The 16,032-nt window shown below is 52.0% G+C and overlaps 1 protein-coding gene across 9 annotated transcripts in view; it reads left to right on the plus strand.

The window, feature by feature from the left end:
- The first annotated feature begins 2,436 nt into the window (after positions 1-2,436).
- The window catches only part of Mef2 (myocyte enhancer factor 2), a 127,666-nt gene continuing 114,070 nt past the window's right edge, over positions 2,437-16,032 (plus strand). For all 9 annotated transcript variants that reach the window (XM_089545267.1, XM_089545270.1, XM_089545274.1 and 6 more), the window contains exon 1: positions 2,437-3,198. The gene's annotated coding sequence lies outside the window, so the exon portion shown is untranslated. The remainder of the gene's footprint in view (positions 3,199-16,032) is intronic.

Raw genomic sequence — 16,032 nt, forward strand, 5'->3', positions numbered from 1 at the left:
AAAGAACAAGATTACATGTGAGAACAGAGAATGCACAGCGTTTATAACGTCCACTGGAACAGCATGAACTTGCACGCGTTGACATTGATAGATATGAAGGCAACAACGGTTTATTGAAAAGAGTACACCACACTCCAGTCCAGACGAAGGCGGCGTGTATTCTGCACAGAAAGCTTATGGCAGCTTGGACTTCACAAAATGGATCTATCCTCGACAAGAATGACTACTCTGTGTCGTTCCATGAAACATACAGCAGAAAAATGTTGTGTAGTATGGATGTGAGTGCGGATGTCTGCTTTGAAAAGTTGTGTACATAGAATGCATTTTTTTTTTTTTTCAGCGCAAGAAACACAGGACGAAGGAAGAGGACACGCAGGACGAATGCTGACTTCAACTGATGGTTTATTGGCACAAACAAAATATATACGCAACAAGGTTCTGATACCCCAGCTCTCGAGCGCATGTCCCGCACATTCGCATCCGCGTTTAACAAGTTTTTGGAAGTCCGCAGTTTTTACCTAGGCACACGGGACATTCTGGTCTTTGGATATTGCAACTCCTTGGGCGATAGTGCAACAGATGCAGTACTAACGCATTTATCACCTTGATTGTGTATCTCAAAGGCTTCGAAATTTTCCCTGCAGTTCTGCTGCTTGAAGCTACGTAAGCACACGTGTTTTGCCCGACGCCGGGGTGCACGATGGTCTGCTAGGGCTAGGGCACCGGGATCGAACCCCCTGACCCGAAAGACGCGGGTTCGATCCCGGCCATGGCGGTCGAATTTCGATGAAGGCGAAATTGTAGAGGCCCGTGTACTGTGCGATGTCAGTGCACGTTAAAGAACCCCAGGTGGCGGAAATTTCCCGAGCCTTTCACTACGGCGTCTCTCATAGCCTGAGTCGCTTTGGGACGTTAAAGCCCCATAAACCAAATCAAACCAGAATGTCCCGTGTTCCTGGGTAAAACCTGGTGATTTGTTAAACTTGTTAAACGCGGATGCGAATGTGCGGGGCATGCGCTTGTGAGCTGGGGTATCGGAACCTTGTTGTGTATATATTTTGTTTGTTCCAATAAACCATCAGTTGAAGTCAGGGTTCGTCCTGCGTGTATCTCCTTCCTACTTCGTCCTGCGTTTGTTGCGGTGAAAAAAGAAAAGTGCATTCTACGTACCAAGACCAACTAGCCTGTATTTCCACTTTAACAAGTGGTATACAGTTCACTGAATATGTGCTGCATAGGCGACAGGTTTTATTGCTTTTTTTTTTCTAGACACCGACTCATGCATCTTCGTAATCACATCTTTTGCACGCTCTAGTCTTCTTTCGAATATCCCAGTTAAACCTCGCGCATCATCGCGATTCACGGCCGTCTGCAAGAGAAGGAAAGTTCATGATTGCATCACCTACCCAAATTAATGTGCAGATAATAAGTACTTCGTGTGAGCAAAGAGCAGATTGATTTTTCTTGCTGGCTGTAAATGAGAATAGTGCTTTATAATTAGCCGAAAAATTGTTTATTGAGAAGCTGACGATCCATGTCCCCGTGTATTGTTTCACAAGTCATCAATCTATTGTAGGCTGAAAGCGTACATTTTCAGCACTTGGCAGCTGTGTTTGACTCGACAGAGTAGTACTACTTTTTGTCCTTCATATACACCGCTTCAAAAACAATATTCCTTTCTCAGTTGGGCGTATTGAACTCACCGGGTAAATGCTTGGAGCGACCTCACCCGGCAGTCGTTTTCACTGGGCCTTGGTGGCACGCTTACGAACCCGGTAAGAAGTTCTCGAACACCGCAATCAAAATCGCTGCTGTTTATGTCACTGCTTACGAGCCGTCGTGAAAACTGCAGCCGATGCAAATGAGCGCACGCGGTGGCAAAGCGTAAAACTTTCCTGGCGTCGCCGCCCCTAACCTTCTCGGTTGATTGTTATTCCAAGCTTTCGATTTCATTCTGGGCTAGATAAAATTCCTGGCCTCCAGCCAGCGGCAGGAGCAGCAACAACAACCTGAGAAAAAAACAACAAAAGCCACCAGCGCCGGCCCCTCTCCCCGTCCTCTTTCGCATTATCCGTTTGCCCGCGCGGCAAGAGAGCGCTAGCGCCCGCGCCGGCGCGGACTACGTTCGAGCGCGGAGCATCTGTATCCCTCCGCTTAGCGGAACAGCGGTACTTTTCTTTCTCTCCTCTCGCTCATCCTCTTTTTCGCTGCCGCGCGTTTTGTTTTTCTCTTGTATTGCTATTCATTGAGGCGCCGTTTTCTTCGTTTATTTTCTAACGGGCGCGTGCGCTGCTCTTTCTCTTTTCTCCTTTCTCGCTCACCTGCGCTACGTCACGGCTGACCCGTACCGAGCTGGAGGCGCCGATTGGCCCGGCGCTCGCTGACGTCGGCGCGCGCGCATGCGCACCGCTCCTCCTCTCCTGGCTTTGGCCGCGCGCCTTGGCAGACGACGCGCGGCTGTGCGGTGCGTGAACGAGCTGCACCGGCGGCGGCCTTCGAGTTGCTACGAAGGGCGTGAAGAAAAAAGCCGTCGTGATTGTGGCGTTTTTTACCAAGCCGTACATTTTTTCTTTAATGAAGTCGAGCGGCAGCAATCACTTTCCTGGGCAGTCCGACCAAGTCAGTGTTGTTTCCCTGTGAAGTGCCTTCGCCGCGGTCGTCTTCGTTGGATTTGGGCCCGACGTGCAGTGGTGGTTTCGCAGCGGTGTTCTCCTCCACCAAGACCGCGTCGCGCCTTCCAGTTCTTCGGACTGCCGCCGTCGCCGGATAGCCGAGATCGCGGCGTGATTAGAAGCGCGCCGGCGCGACGTTGGTTCGCGACACGCGCATCATCAACACAACACCGTCCTCCGACGTTTTACAACACGCACACGTTTACATACTTTATCTCTCTTTGACAGCGCCGTGAGAAGTTGAGAATTGCGAATTGTGAGTCGGGGCCTTCGACTGCCAATCCAAATTTGCCTCCGTGATCCTCCTGTGGAGAAGTGGGGAAAGTTGTTCTTCTGGGCCTCTCGCCTTCGTCTTGGGTGTCTTCAGCGAACCGGCTTCTCCTCGACGTTCACCGTGCCCATGGGTTTCGGGCGGGAGGATTGTCACCACCACATGCCCTGCCGTCGGTGATTCGGAGACAGCCAATCACTCTCTCTCTCTCTCCTGGAAGCGCAGCTTTCCCGTGACGCTCGGACTCGAGAACCGGTGAGTGCCGACTCTGTTTGCTACTGCTACTTAATGTTTGACCAAATCGCGAACCATATTTAATTCGTTTTTTTTTTTGTCTGTCGCTGTCACTTTCAACTCGTTTCTCTTCCCGCTTTCGTGGTAAACCGTGATTGTCGTTGCCCCGTTGAATCAACTCCTAGTATATAGAACATTGCTAATTTGTAAAAAAGCTCAGGGGAGACGGTGACGTGGATTCTAACGGCTCCCAACTAGTCCCCCGTGATTACATGGTCTTCAGGGACCACGTGTCACTCGGAGACAGATCTTGGCAACTGGAACACTTACTTCCGTCTTGCAGGCGCTCACTGCGTTGCCTTATCCGGAAAACAAATGTTGGCTGGAAGGAGAGAAAAAGACCGTGCCGATAAGGTTGACCTTTCGTCCTCGCGTTTCGTTTCACGCTTACAGTTCGCCATTTTCGAGACGCGAAGTCGTGAGTGTAAAAGTTGCCGTCTCAAATACGCTCGGGCCACTTTTGACGTCCGCGGGACGGACATTGTTCGACAAAAACCGCCTCAAACGTTTCAGGCTAGGAGTTTGCTCGACGTCCGCCTACAAGTTGATGCATCGGCGCGGACCTTTATGAAGCACGCCCGATGAAGACTCGGTGTTTATTTTTATTTTTTTATCCTTCGCACTACAGAAACAAAATGGATCAACTCACACCGGCGTGAATTTCGTGTCTGCGCAATCCGGTTTCTCAGTTGTGCGGATGTTTTTTTTTTTTTATTCGCGTTTATTACGTTCTTGGAAGCGTCAAAACGCGCCGATAGAGCCGAAGAATGAGAAGATGCTCTCGTCTCCAATTTTTCTTTTTTTTTTTTTGTCACGGGTTATTGTTTCCTTGCAGTTCACCCGCGCTGACTTGTCATTCTGTGCGCGTATCTCTGTATGTGTGTTCGTGGCAAGGCAGAAAGAGAAAAAAAAAGCGAGGTATACGTGTCTTCTCTTACAATCCGCTTTCTCCCGTCTTCGGAAAAGAAATTCAAACGCCCAAGTAAGTAGTGGAATATAAAAGGACCTTTTAGGGTCTCCTTTTGTGTGCTTCTTTCGGTGACAGCGACTTATCGATCACGTCGGCCGGGATCGCTGCGTTCGCTGCCTTCTGGGAAAGTGCCCGACTTTCTATACAATCTCTTCCTTTCGGCGTTATTTTCCTTCGTTCTTTCAGCTATACACGGTTTTCACCTCTCTGACTATTGGGGCTGGCCTAATGCGCTCATTTCTGCTAATGGTATTCATATTCTGCTACGCAGGACCGCGCCGTGAAGTAGTTGCTTTTCGAGCTGATCTTGCGGGACGATATTTCTATTGTTTGAATTGCAGTATATGATCTTACCTTATCGGAGGGGTGACCTTTAAACGGAGACGAATTGCGGAAACATTCGAACGCACTGACGATTGTCCTTTTCTGTGCGATGCCGCCGATGTTATTCTACTACGTGCACAGTCTGTTAGAGACTGACACTTTAAACTAGAAAACTCTTCAGTTAATAATAAACCACACGACAATCGCATTGGAAGTTTTCGTAGTATGGAGGTGTCAACCAGCTGCCTGCATATTGTATGAGGTTAGGTTCGGAACAGTATAGGAAGCGGCCTATAATCGTCCTTCCATAACGAAGTCCTTGAATTGCATTTGCTTGACTCTGCGGCAAAAGGAGGTCTTGGTATCATATTTCAAATCCTGAACAGCGCATGGAAAATGTGATGAATCTGCATGAAATTAAATGCCTCAAAAAGCCCTTCTATTTCTTTCTCACAAGAACGGAAAATTAGCATTCGCAGCCATTTGCCCCTCAAACCCAAAGCGAACAAAAGACGCGCAGCTAGGTTGAAATTCAGTGACCCCGCGGCGAAATTTCGAAATCCTCATTTGGCCTAACTTACCACTGTTAGTAAAGATTTTCCTCCGGTGGACTGAACAAAGGCGTACGGACTAGAATTGTGGTGAAGTTCCAGTTATTCCATGCTCTTACGTGCGTGATCTACGTATTCGCTTATTCCGGGAACAGTGTCGAACCAGAGTGCGACTAGCGACAGTATTTTGATAGTCATTTGAGGGTTTCACTCTTTCCTTCAAGGCTTCAGAGGTCAGTTTCTTCGGATGCAGTTTTAATCGTGTATAGATAAGATAAAGCAGTGATCAATGAATGCCTTGATCAGGTTATTTGGTGGCGGACATTTGGACAAACAAACTAGCGCTGCAGAGGTATCTAGTTACAAATTAACCATCTAGATACCGAGTTGTGAAAGCAGCACATCATATATGCTTGCATGGGTGCAAACAAACAAACAAAAAAAAAAGCGGATGGACGCGTTCGATGAAAAACTACAGTCAAAAGAACGCCATTGTTGTAGAACTAACGCCTCATGTATCGCTGGTATCACCCAGATCTGTTTGCAATGAAGCGAGCTATGCAGGGGGGCTCACCGCTGTATAGACCACTTTAGTCCAGCGAGCCTTCGCTCTCTCCAGTCAGAGAACCTTGAAAACAAGACACCTAGCAGCCGCGGCCTGCCGGCCAATTTGCGTATTCCGCAGAGGTACATATAAGAGTTCGGCCTTCCACTGTTATCTCAAAAGAGCGAGAGTTCCGTCGTACGCGGATCATTTCAAGCTCACGCAGGCGCGCGCAGTCTCCGCCTTTGAACGAGTCCGTTCAGGGCGTAACAAGCGGAAGATGCAGCTCACGTTATTACTCCAGGAATAGAAGGCACTTATATACGCCTCTTCCCATTCCGAGCCCACCTCTCCTCCTCTTTCCACTGTATATATGTCTATATATAAATATATATCTGTATGAGTTGACCGATCGGACCGAGTATTCACCTCTATTCTCCGACGTCCTTCCCCCTCGCCCGCAAAGATGTCGCAACAAGAGGGACTCTCAATAAAACACGTGCTCGGCGCGCGCCGCTCCCCCTATACATAACGCTATATACGCATATCAGCTCGTTGCCGTCACCCCACACGAGCCTGGCGAGATGCCTGCTGGATCCGCCTTTCTTGTTTTTCTTATCTTTCGTTTTTCTTTTCTTCTTTCTACACCATTCCTTGCCGAGTGGCTGATGCCGGAAAACGAGCGCATGCTTGCCAGGTTGCTTGCCGACGCCGGTGGTAACGCGACTATAACGTCAGCAACGCCCGCTGTATAATGCTGCCACCTATCCGGCCAGATACGGAACTACTTCTCGAGAAGAGGGCAGGTATGGAGGTTCCGTTGAAGAGGTATCTTTATTGCGACCCTCGGTTGATCGCGCTATGTAGACGCATTTGTGCATGTGTGTGTATGCGGGATAGTGGGTTTCAGTTAGCGCGCAAACGCGCCCATTTCGCCCGGGAGCATGCCCGGTTGCACAAGGGTCTGTCGCACGCACGCCCCGGCCATGCCTTGCTTGCTTCGCAAGGTCACGCGACATCCGCTTTATCTGTACGTGGGCGCTCGCGCGCTTTGTTTACACGCGCCGATGGCTGAAGCACACCCGCGCTGTGTGTGTCCGTGTCATTGTACGCGGCCGATCGCGTAACTTCTGAGTGCATAGATACACTGTTTAGAGACTATAGACGACAACGGTGCGGCGAGGTGCAACTACTGGCGAAAACTTGCGCTCACATCTGAAGTTCAGCTAGGCTGGATGGATGGAAACAACTTTATTACACACACACAAAAAAAAAATCTTCCAGGGTGGTCCACTACTGGTCCAGGAGTCCAAGGGCTTGTGCTTCACGTAAAGCCCGATCCACCAGCCATTTCTGGCCGTTGGGCTGAGCGGTCCGTAAAGCAGCCTCCCAGGAAGAATGAGTGGGATTGGGGTTGGTGGGTACTGCCTTTGGGGAAGGACATTCCCAAAAGTAGTGGAAAAGTGTGGATCTGGGCACGCCACAGGTGGTACAATCAGGAGGAAAGGTGGGGAGAAAGCATGAGAGACGGTGGGGTGAAATAAAGCAGCCTGTCTGTAATTGTCGCCATGTGGCGCTTGAAGTTCAGCTATTGACGCGTTATAATTTTTTGCAACACAAAGTCTCTGGTAGTGTTTGCCAAAATAAAGTGGTGCACCATCCAATTGTTCTCACGGTGATCACATCTTTCTCCCACCCCTTACTGGCCCGTAACTTGGTGTCGCAGTTATACACGCTGAGGGGCTGGTTGGTGCAATTGCTATAAGAAAAAGTTTTCAACGCGAGGAGATGCTTAATTACGTAGACAAAGAGCAGCGTCTCTCCTCCAGCCAACACGCCGGAGCCCTTCACTACGGCGTCCCTCATAGACCGAGTCGCTTTGGGACGTTAAACTCCCATAAAAACCAAACCATATATATACCTTACTGAAGCTAGAAGATGCTGGGACAGATTGATGGTTATTTCCTGCAGCATGTATATTGTTGCGAGGTTTTTTGGTCGGTGAAGTAAGGTCAGTGCAGTGTTCACGCGGAAAATTTCTAGCTGATAAAGGGGGGAAGGATCCCCCTGATGTGATGCGGATATGTTCACAGCGTACGCGCGGGTCGTTGTGGAGCGTCGGTGGCGCTGAAGAGCCCTTAACGACACCAACACCGGTCCGGCATCAACACACGCACTCGTAGGAAGTGTCGGGCAAGGGCACGAGTCAGTCGAGACGCCCATTGATAATAGTGCGCGCAGTGCACACTCGCCGTCCACCGCTTCGAATCGCGAGGACATTTTCCGAGTCACTGCCGCCGGTCGCGCGTTTATCGTCACGCGCTTGGCGCGCCTCCCTCTCTTCTATATCTCCATGAGCATAAGAGGAGGCCGTACGGCCGCCTCCGATAGCGGGCGCCGAGGGGTTGTGTGCTCAACGCCGAGTGGATCGCTGTGGGGCGAAGAGATAATCACCGCACCTTCTCTCTCTCTCCCCTACCGAGCGAAGGAGGGAAAGGGCATCTTAGCTGCGGAGTACGCTGAAGGGTGGAGAACGGCTCGAGTTCTCTCGCGCAAGTGGAAACGGCTCCACGGGGCAAAGCCATTTGCATTATCCGTGTGTTTGCGGTGATGGGCTGCGGCGCGAGATTTCTAGCGATTAGAGCGCGTGGACGGTGTCGACCTCTACACGAGCATGCGTGATGCCGTTGGCATTCCCCTGTGGTGCGCCGTTCGCGGTCACGTTTTCGCGTGTGTGGCATGCATGTCATGGGGTCGTTTTCGATAACCTTCACTTTTTTCATTTCTATTTTGTGTTGTCTGGTTATTAGATTGATTGCTTTTCCATCCGCTGCTGCACGATAATTAATGCCGCGTTTAAGTCAGCCTTGCTCTCTAGGTGGTTATCAGCGCTTGATTTGTGCGCGAGAGAAATAGAGCTGGCATGCACGCTTGTAAAAGGAACAGTCGCATGGTGATGTCTGTGCCCAACAACGATAAGCAAGATAAGGTGGCACTCTGCCCTTACTGACGCATTTTTTTTTTGTTTTCGTGTTACGTCGCAGTGTATGTCTTTTTGTGCGTTTAGCCGTGTGAGCAGCGTCCGAATAGTAGGTATACGTTACATACGCGCACACGCACACAACTCGCTCCTTTAGCTCTGGAATCTTGTCTTGGGGACCTGATCGTCGTGTTGCCGTTATCTTCGGGCAGACCGCTCGCCACGTGCGCACAACTTCTGTGGCCTGGGTTATCACGTAGTGAGCCTTCTTCCAGTGGCCGCGATATATGTCGTATCCGCCCACAACTGTACTGGATGGCCATACTGCTCGTTTTGGTAGTACGCACTTCTCTCGTGGGCATAGTGGTCATCATCATCACAAAGATTACGCACGGCAGCGGGCCCCTCCGATCGACCTCCGATCGGCGGCCTTGTATACGATGCCAGCCGCGGCCGACCTATCTATCCCAGCAAACTTCCTATTCTCATCCGCCCACCGGAGTCTGTGCCAAACCTGGTTACGTTAATATTCTCTTGGAATTCGTTACGTTACCATAATGGGCCAGCGGATGTCTGTTCTCCGAGTCAAGTGCCCGCGGCCAGCCCAGTTTTATCACCAGTTCGAATTTATTTTACTAATCTGAACCTGTCCATCGAAGCCTCCATTAGGAGCCCCGCCGTTTAAGCCTAGACACCCATGCTTGCCTAACGCGTCGTCTCACATTCAACAACCATCTCGTCGAACTCGCATTAAACCGCTCCGGTGCATTAATGGGACCCGCCCGACCGTCGAGGTTGCTGCGAGGCCACGCCGCCAAAGCGGTGTCTGTCAACCAGTGTGGCCTGGCCGTGGGTGGCGCGCGGCCGTCTCGAAGTCCCCGAGGGCCGCGCCCCAGGTATACCGCACCAGCGGATTTCGATTCGCTACGCCTCGTGCGGCACCGAAGAAAGTTGATGCTGGCATAATGCTGCCTTCGGAGACATACCGGCGAGCCGTTTAACTCCGCCTTCGTGAGCTATAGCGTAATGGTGCAGGGGAGAAGGCACACGTACAGTCTGCTTAAATTGCTGAACTATGTAGCAAACGGTGATAGCTTCTGCGTGAAACAGTACAGCGGACATCTCTGCTGAAAGTATGGTTTGGTTTATTAGGGTTTAACGTCCCAAAGTGACTCAGGCTATGAGGGACGCCGTAGTGAAGGGCTCCGGAAATTTCGACCGCCGCGCCGGGATCGAACCCGCGTCTTTCGAGTCAGTAGCCGAGCGCCGTAACCACTGAGCCACCGCGGCGGGGCACTGCTGAAAGTAGTCAACCAATCCCCCACTTTTCGCCTACCGCCTACTTTTCTACATCCTAAATAGCGAATTTCGAAATATAAACGCATTCCATTACTGGAATGTGCTGTATTGGTGTCCCCGCATTGCACGGGACTCGTGCCGGTGTTGAGATACTGTCCACGCAGTTCATCGACATGGCAGATGGTACGGTACGGTAGCGCATCGGTATTTTTTCAGCATTTCTGCGGTGCCGCCGCAGCCGGGATTCGATCCCTCAACCTTATTAGACTAAGCCGCTCTCCACGTCCACGCTCTAAGTAATCACCATTCTCTCCGCATAGGCCGTCCAGGTTCGCTCGCCCGTTTATCAGTGATTGCGATTGCGCGGATGCACACAGCATCCACGTCCCTCCCCCTTCCCAAGGGGAGCCGAAACGTCGCGGTCGGCGGCGGCGACGTTTCGCAAGTGAAGGTGCTCGACAGGAATCGGCGCCCGTGACCTTCGCCGGCAGCGCGTGGCTCTCTCTCTCTCTCCCTCGCATGCACGCACATCTCGTCTACACCGCACACACGGACGCACGCACAAGGCCGCAGCAGCAAGCAGCACGCGTGGCTGCTTCGATGAGCTCGCGGTGGCCGCCGCACAATCAGCCCCTCGCACCGCGGGCCACGGGTCTCCCCCTCCCCTCCGTTTTTGCAGAGCATAATGCCCGTCCTATCCTCCTCTCCGCTTCGATATGCATCTCGAAAACGCAACTTTGTCGCCCACAGATCTCCCACCCTCCCCTCTTTATTGTCACCTTCCCCGTACTGCCGAACCTTGGCGTGTGCCGTGAAATATATGAGCGCTGACCGCAAGCAGCCTGCTGCTTGCGGAAGAAGGGAAGAAAAGACACGCTTTGTACTCCTGCAGAGTCACCTCCTTCCTCTTTCCCTGTTTTGGCGTCTCTTCCCCTTTCTTTACCCTCTCCGTTGCCAGTACGGGTTGGTACGGGACAGACATTTGCAGAGAGGGAGGTTACTCTGGAGTCTGGGCGTTCTCCTTCCCTACCGAGATCACAATCGTAATCAATCAAGCACACCCCGAGAGCAAAAAAAAAAAAAAAAGAGGGAATTCAAATCGTGAAGTTGAAGGGGGGGGGGGGGGGGGGCAGAGAGGAGTTGTGAAGGAGTGCGCGGGGGTGGATGAACGCAGAGGAGCTTCGGTCGTAAAATACGAGAGTCGCTGCTCATCGAGGGAAACGGAAGTCGTTTCAGGCTGCCACTTTTTCCGCGCGGCAAGGTTTTTGCCGTTTTTGCGGTGAAAGCGTTGGAAGGTGATGTGTTGTTGGAAGAGGGGGATGCAGCGGCAGACAGATGTGCTCTACCCTCGAAAGGGCAACAACACGCGGCAGCGCTGGGTCGCTGTTTGTGCGGCGCCGTGATGCTGTCACCCTTGGACCCCTTTCCCCGGCGCCTTGTCGCGTCCGCTGTTCCCTCCGCTACCGGCTACGGCCAGGTGTGCTCGCATTTGTGTGTGCGCGTTTCCATTCGGGATGAGTATTTTCGTGCATGTTATAAAAATATTTTCAAGCACTTCATTTTTTTACGTTCTCTGATTTCACCCCTTTATTTTTCTTGTTTCTTGCATTGCATTGTGCGCCGCATCCGCTCGACAACGCTGTTCGTCCGTGAAGCGTCAGTTTCGTTGTCGGCCGTGCCGCCTCTGCTGCTTCCTCTGTTGCGCATGAGGCCGCCCCTATTTTATTATGCAGCGCGCTTTTACGCGGTTGTAGCAGCACAACGCACGACGTTACGTAACACGTCACTCTACCTTATCTGCGTCGCAAGAACCGTGCAGTGCAGTAGAAGCTAAGCTTTATTGGTGCGGAGCAAAACACGGTGCTCAGTTGCGAGGACGTTTATACGGCTCGAACTGCTTATCTGTTGCCGGTAAGCCTGAAGCAAACCGTACGGATCCTCTGTTCACAAAAGCAAACAAAGCCCTATCGGCGGAAGAAGACTGTCCTGAACCTCCTATCTCAGAAGACACACACACACACACACACACACACACACACACACACACACACACACACACACACACACACACACACACACACACACACACACACACACACACACACACACACACACACACACACACACACACACACACACACACACACACACACACACACACACACACACACACACACACACACACACACACACACACACACACACACACACACACACACACACACACACACACACACACACACACACACACACACACACACACACACACACACACACACACACACACACACACACACACACACACACACACACACACACACACACACACACACACACACACACACACACACACACACACACACACACACACACACACACACACACACACACACACACACACACACACACACACACACACACACACACACACACACACACACACACACACACACACACACACACACACACACACACACACACACACACACACACACACACACACACACACACACACACACACACACACACACACACACACACACACACACACACACACACACACACACACACACACACACACACACACACACACACACACACACACACACACACACACACACACACACACATTATAATTGTTCGCCACCGCGATGGCTCAGTGGTTATGGCGCTCGGCTGCTGACCCGAAAGACGCGGGTTCGATCCCGGCCTCGGCGGTCGAATTTCGATGGAGGCGAAATTCTAGAGGCCCGTGTACTGTGCGATGTGAGTGTACGTTAAAGAACTCCAGGTGGTCGAAACTTCCGGAGCCCTTCGCTACGGCGTCCATCATAGCCTTAGTCGCTTTTGGACGTAAAACCCCCATATACCTTTATAATTGTTCGGCGGATTCGTTTAGAACACTTGAGTTCTGCATATTGTAGCGTCACCTATTCGAATAATGTCAACTATATTTTTATCTCTTTATACGTTTTAAATCGATCGGAATAGTTGATATTTTCTAAAACAGGTGGCGCATAGATCCGTTAGTGCGTGCGAGCAGTCACGGGCGCTGGTTGGATGCTGTAACGGCTGCAATAGCTTTAGCAAAACAGAGTATGTAGCAGAAAGGTGTATACAGGGATTTTCGACTTCGCGCCGCAAGCGTTAGTTCGCGCAGCTGCCGCAACAGATTCGATCTTGCGCTGCTTTCGTAGTGCTGTTCTTCCGTCGCGGTCAATGGAGTGAATGCGGGAGCAGGCAGAAAAAGAAAGAAGGGAAGAGGTGCGGCCTCCCTCCCTCCCCCACCTAGCTGCCCCGGGGGACGAAAGAAAACGATTTCGCGAAAGAGCTTTTCCGCAGAAATGGTGGTCTGCAGCCAAGCTCTTAGCGAGCTTCCCTTGCGCAACGGGCGACTAGCTGCCGGAAAGATAGCGCCTATGGGGAGGCGTGGCGCATGTAAGTAATGAGGAACCCACTGCCTTGGCTGTGGCCGTTAGCGGCTGCGGCTTTTCAGGAGCCGTGCGCTCTTGTTTTTTCTGTTGTCGCTGTTGTTCTCGCGCACTTAGCGCGGGCTTTGTGTACCCTCTACGTTGTGGTGGCGACGGGGCGGCATTTGCGGTCACTGTCCAGTATTTGCTGTACATTCATCCGTTTTTTTGTTTCGTTTTCCGATGCAGTTTTGCTTGCACATTCCGGCGTTTTGCTTTTAAAGTTATGTTTATAGCCGTACGTGAGGGGCTGTTCACTTCTTTGCGAACTACATGAAAATGCATTTGAAATCTGTTGGACCAAGAACGCATTTTAAAGTTTTCTCTGTCTCTACACTCTATACAAAAATACGCCTATGTGGGAGTAAAAAGGGGGGTAAGCTGTCATGTTGCAAACTCTCTTTTATAAAAGGGAGTGCGCTAAAGGCCCGTTGTTGAACCGCGTTTAAGAAGACGACGGGGTCGGACAGAGAACCCGTGTTCGTATAAATTAGTGCAACGAAGTAGTACACGTAATGCTGTCGCGCTCATTGTTTTCTGACTGTCACAAATATTCCGTGTACGGCGATCTAGAGCCGCAAAGAAGGAACCGGATCCTATAAGTTTGCGTAACGTCCCAGCTCACGCTGAAACGAATCTGTCCGCTCTCTGCCCGATGCGCGTTCGTGAATACAATGCGATCACTGCCCCGCATTTTAATCACCAGTCCCGCAGCCAATCTTCTCTGGCAGACACTGATGCACGCTTGGAGAGGGCGACAAGCAAACTTTTTTTTTTTTTTGCTAGATTGTCCCGGCCTTGTGGACCGGTTTTGTGAACTCGTCGCACGAAACAATCCACGGAGCACGAGTGAATCTGATGCGACATCTTTCTTCTGGTTCTGTGAGACGGAAGAATACTGACCGCATGCACCGTATACACTGGTCAGGAACGGATGCGTAGCTTGACAAGCGTGTGTTCGTTCCCGAGCTGATATGTCGAAACGGGTAATGGCTTGGTCGGGGGACTAGTCTGTTTCGCTTCCTTTGACCGAATAATAGGATGGTTCGAGGCGACTGAGACATCCTCCATCGTTCCCCCCCGTCTGGAGCTCTATGGGACAGCCATCGTGTCACCAATGTGGCAATGTCTGAGCCCTGTGCGAGCAGCCTCCGAAGACGACGCTAAATGTTCTTATTGCTCGCCGGTCCTTAGCCTCGATGACCTCCGCCGTGCCCCCCCCCTCCAATCCCTTTTCATACCCTGTTCTGCACTTGATGCTGACGGATATTAAAGGAGGCATGGAGAGAGAGCCCGGAGGCATAGAGGAGGGGGAAGCAGCCGAAGTCGTCAACATGGCTACACCTTGGCGACAAGGATGCCTGCTCGCTTCCCGCACCCCTTCCTCAATCGAGAAGGGAGGGACGGCTGGCGGGAGCAGCCGGCCTTTTCTGTTCCCCATCTGCGGCATTCCGGGCTCCCATGGAAACGGGCCGCTGACGCCACCGCGGGACCCTCGGCGACCCGATCAATGGACCGGCATGCGTGCGCGAGCCACTGGCCCGACGATGACGTCACGGGCGAGCGCCGAGGAGCGAGCAGCTGCTCCTGACGCAAGGAGCCGCCACCGGCGCTCGGGAAGGCGGCTGCTGTCCCGAAAGGGTGGCCCGCGCGTGGGCGGATGCGCGCGCGGTGTTCGGACCCCGTGGAGGGGCGGCTTGCTGAGCCCGGCAACGGGTTGCGCTAAGCTCTCTCGTCGCTTCCGAATCCAAGCGCCCCCTGACTCCTTAATCCAGGCGCGTTAATCCGCGCTCTCCGCTGCCGCCCGTGCGGGTGTTCGCGAGCTTTCGAAGACAGAGAGCCAGCGAGTGGACGCGTTAATGAACTTCGAAGTCCAGTCGTGCGCCTCCACTGCCCTCCCTCTTGCCAGCTCACCCCCCCCCCCCCCCCCCCCCCGCCTTCCTCGTTTGCTCTCAGACCTGCTCCAATCTATTAGGAATGAGCGCGGGAGCCGCGATTTGATCGCCCGATGAGAGAGACCGGCGCCGTTACCAGTCAAGGTCGTCGATTCCAATCTCATCAGTGCCTGCCTGGCCCAGCAGCGGACAGTGTCCCGAGGCGGCGTCTCGGGGTCCTTACGCGATATGCGAGGCCCAAGGTGAAGGAACCTTTCCACGCTGGAGACCAATGAGAGCGAGCGTTCTGCTCACGTTTTTACTGCGTGGCACCGCACGCACGCGCGCTAGTTCAGGTTATCTGTCCTCTTTCACAACCATGTCGGTTACTCTGTCACCTCTGCGGTGTCTTACCGAAGTTAGTTCATCGGACCTTAGGAGACTAAATCGCCTCTGGCGAGAAAGGGAAGGTTCGCTACCACTGTTTGTTTTTGAGGCTTTGCTTTAAGTATCCGTGTTGGAAGCTTGTGTCTAACTTTGTAGAGGTCAAGTGCTGTTCACTTTTCAATACAAGGTGGCGCCATATAGGGTACTACGTTTTCCACTTAAACTTTGACCCACACGGCTGCCGGTGGCATATTGTGCCAACAGCGGCGGATCAGCGGTCAAAGAGTTCTGCTGGCGAGCACAAAGTCGCGGGTTCGAATTCCGCCCTCGTTTTACTGAATACGATAAGAGTACATACGTTCCAGATAACATCGGCGCAGAACCAAGCGGCCCATG

Source organism: Amblyomma mixtum, chromosome 5 (genome assembly GCF_055824585.1).
Source record: "Amblyomma mixtum isolate Tamu chromosome 5, ASM5582458v1, whole genome shotgun sequence".
Lineage (NCBI taxonomy): Eukaryota > Metazoa > Arthropoda > Arachnida > Ixodida > Ixodidae > Amblyomma > Amblyomma mixtum.